Source organism: Tupaia chinensis, unplaced genomic scaffold (assembly GCF_000334495.1).
Source record: "Tupaia chinensis unplaced genomic scaffold, TupChi_1.0 Scaffold000085_1, whole genome shotgun sequence".
NCBI classification, from domain to species: Eukaryota; Metazoa; Chordata; class Mammalia; order Scandentia; family Tupaiidae; genus Tupaia; species Tupaia belangeri.
This window is the reverse complement of record NW_006159547.1, coordinates 6,446,139-6,450,078: the sequence shown is the minus strand read 5'-3', so window position 1 is coordinate 6,450,078 and position 3,940 is coordinate 6,446,139. Positions and strand designations below refer to the sequence as shown.

General features: G+C 36.1%; 1 pseudogene; it reads right to left on the bottom strand.

The window, feature by feature from the left end:
- Nucleotides 1–1,857: 1,857 nt before the first annotated feature.
- On the bottom strand, nucleotides 1,858–2,297 carry LOC102475579 (dnaJ homolog subfamily C member 24 pseudogene; annotated as a pseudogene).
- Between the last annotated feature and the right edge of the window lie 1,643 nt (nucleotides 2,298–3,940).

The following is a 3,940-nucleotide window of genomic DNA, read 5'->3' as shown; positions in this document are numbered from 1 at the left end:
AATTTTAGATAAAGGCAGTATCAGTTATCACTGAAATTCACTATTTAGGAAAATCTTACTTCCATTCAGACAAACTTAAGCATTACTTCTCTGAAGGGACATTCCTGTCTAACCAGAACATGACACATTTTTTCCCCTCTCATTCTACCATCATTTAATTCCTCTCAAATTCATCATCTATTTTTCTCTCCATGTATTTGCTTTCTCCTCTGAACTGAGAATATTTATATCATCTCTGTATCCCAGTGATTAAAATACAATAGGAGTTCTACAAATATTTGTTGTATGAGTAAATAGGTGGCAAGATGCAAAATTCAGAATTGGAAACAGAAAATCTAATTCCACCTCTACAACTCATATAATTATCAGTTCTGTGATACTGAGTAAATTTCTGATCCTGTTTTCCTCCTTGGAAGAACTTTCTAATTTCCACAGGGTTTTAGGAAACAAGATACTTTTCAAAGTGTTTGAAAGAGAGGTCAAACAGAGTAGACATTTGTTCATTCATTTGAAATGAAAGTAGACAACAGATAATATGGTTTACCAAGTAAAAATAACTATGTCTTGCAAATAAAACCAGGAAAAGCATCAAGTATACTGTTGGGGAAACTCTTAAGTGGTTCAGCAAAGCTACATGAAAACAATGACCATTAGAGCATAAGACAGGAAACAAACTAGGCAGGGCCTAAACCTTGGATAAGGCTCTTGTCTGATAGTCTATCTAAGGAGTCTTAACTCCATCCAGGAATATATGACAAAACTGAGTTAACTTGGAAGAATAAGTTTTTGCTGAAATAATAAAAAGAGTTCATAAACTGAAATGAGTTTGGCTATAAAGAAAAAAAAAAAAAGAAAATTAGCCATCACTCATTCTCAATTTGGGGAACAATTTTCTCTCTCCTCAAAACATCAGTTCTATAGTTCTGTCAACATACTGCTTAGATCTAAGATGCTGTCTTTCTTGTCTTCCTGCACATAACAATTATTTCATTAATTTTTTAAATTATTATTCATACATTAAATTGCTATACATCATTTAGATTGTGAAGAGACTTTACCCAGCATGCTATACACCTCAGTCCAGCCCAGTTGAGATTATTATTTTTTTTTTTTACCAGCAGAGTATTGGTTCTTTATTCATAAATATCAGCATTAATACTGTATCTTACTTTGGAATGAAAAGAAAAGGCACTAATTTCAAAAAACTTTTAACAAAGACTTCCATTTCCTACATTACATTTAAAATCCAAGGTGGCAGTATTCACAGGACCAGGACTGGAGTCAAGTCTTCTGCCTCCAAAGCTTGCTTTCTTTCTGCTACTCTGCCCTCTTTACTAACTTTGAAATAACCTCATGGATTCCTTCATGACTGAAGAACTAGGCTCGTGTTAGTCACAAAGATTCTAATTTAATTTTAATCCCAAAATTTGAGATAGGTGTGTAACAGGCTTGTAAATTTAGCAGCTAGAAACATTGTCTGTTACATCAGAAACTTACTAACTACAACGGAATATGATAATACTGTTACCTCTGAAAGAGGAGACTTGCTAATAATAATAAAAAAAATTACTTTGAACCAATGAGAAAACAAATTAATACAGGTTTCAGATGGGAATTCACTAAATACAATTCCTAATTCTGTATTTTTTGTGGCAACCTATAAATATAAATATACAAATTAACTATCTTAATTTTTTATTAATCTGTTGTGACCTCTATTTAACACTCTTAAATTTTCCTTCCAAATAATGGGACTGACAAAAAAAAAATCATTTCCTTGAACAGCAAGTGCTCAAATGGCCTCTCTTCTCACTGTGTCTGTATACACAGTTTAAAGATTCTAAGTCATGTACAGGTTTAGCTATAATGAAGAAGTAATATAATTAGTGAACATGTATCACAAGAAATTAGGTGAACTTCTTCCGCTTCATCCTCAGAAACACTGTATTTTCCACCACATCAGCAACTCAAAGAAAAAGAGTGATCATCTTCATTCCAAGATATTTCTTCAAGATATACTTAAGCATCTACTGGTCCCATATTTCTGAGTTCATCTTCATGCCGCTGCAGGTCAGACATTTTTTGTCTCTTCATTCTCTATAATTTTCCATGCCTGATCAATTTCTATGAACTTCTGTATACATTCTTCCATCAATCCCGCTGGCACATCTGCACTGTTTACCTGGATGGTACACTAATATGAGTTTTTGATACTTCTGTTTTAGATCTGACATATTTGCAGATGGGTCTCCTCCCAGAATGCTATACCAATTCTTTGGATTCTGCTCAAATGCCATAATCCATCCAATGCAAAGGGGGGTCTTCTCAGATCAGTGGACTTCCCATGGCCGGTGGCGCCCACCCCAGTTGAGACTATTATACACTTCCTTGTCAACAGATAATAAACATTATCTGTGTCCTACAAGTGTCTTCCCTCTCCATTTTTCCCCCAAATTTCCTTTCCTACACTTTTACTCTTTCCACTTTGTTTCTAATGCCCTTTTACAATTTTTAATGCTTGTATGTTCTCCAGTCTTTCAGTCTCTACCATAGAATGCAGTCAATATATGTTAAGTGGAGACATACAATGTCTCTCTTTCAAAGCCTGACTTGCTTCACTCAGCAACAAATCTTCCATATTTGTCTACTTTCTATCAAATTCCAGGGCCTTCCTGTTTTTTAATGGCTCAATAGTATTCCATGGAGTATATGTGCCACAATTTTTCAATCCATTCATCAGTTTGTGGATATTTGGGTTGGTTCAGTCTTAGCAATTGTGAATAATGCTGCAATTAAAATAGTTGTGAAAGCGCTTTTCTAACTGAGTGCTCTCCTATCCTTTGGGTAGATATCCAGGAGTGGAAATGCTGGATCATATGGTAGTTCTATTTGAAGGTCTTTGAGGAACCTCCACATCATTCTATACAGTGGCTGGACCAATTTACATTCCCACCAACAGTGTAGGAGTGTGCCCCTTTCACCACATCCTCTCCAACACTCATCATTCTTTGTTTTTTTAGTCTTTGCAGTTCTGGCTGGGGTTAGGTGGTATCTCATTGTGGTTTTGATCTGCATCTTCCTTACAATGAGGGATGTTGAGCATTTTTTCATATGCTTTTTGGCTGTTCGTATGTCTTCCTTAGAGACTTGTTTTTTCCACTCCTTTTCTTGACTTTTAATTGGGTTAATCATTTTCTTCCAGGTAAGCTGCTTGAGTTCCCTGTGTATTCTGGTTATCAGTCCCTTATCTGAGGCACAGTTAACAAAAATTCTCTCCCACTCCAAAGGTGGTCATTTCACACTAATTACGGTGTCCTTTGCTGTGCAGCAACGCCTTGATATGATGTAATTCCACCTGTCTATTTGGGGATTATTGCCTTACTTTGGGGGTCTTGCTTAAGAAGTCTTTTGCCTACCCCAATGTCTCCCAGAGTTTCCCCAGTATTTTGCACCAGTAGTTTTATAGTTTGTGGTCTTAGGTTTAGATCTTTGATCCACTTTGATTTGACTTTTGTTAATGGTACAGATAGGGATTCAGATTCATCTTTCTGCAGGGGGATACTCAGTTTTTCCAGCACCATTTGCTAGAGGTTTCCCTTTTCCCACTGGATTGACTGGTATCCTTTGTCAAAGATAAGTTGGCTGTATGTTTTGGGGTTTATTTCTGGAGTCTGTTCCATTGGTCCTCATGTCTGTCTTTGTGCCAATACCATGTTGTTTGATTATCGCAGCCTTGTAATATATTTTGGGGTCAGGAAGTGAGATGCCATCTACTCCAGTCTTCTTACGCAGGATGGCTTTAGCAAAATAGGGTCTTTTATGGTTCCAGACATTCTTTGATCGTCTTTTCTAGATCTGTGAAGAATGTCTCTTGTAATTTTAGAGGGATTGCATTAAACATGTAGATTAATTTTGGTAGGATTGCCATTTTGATTTTATA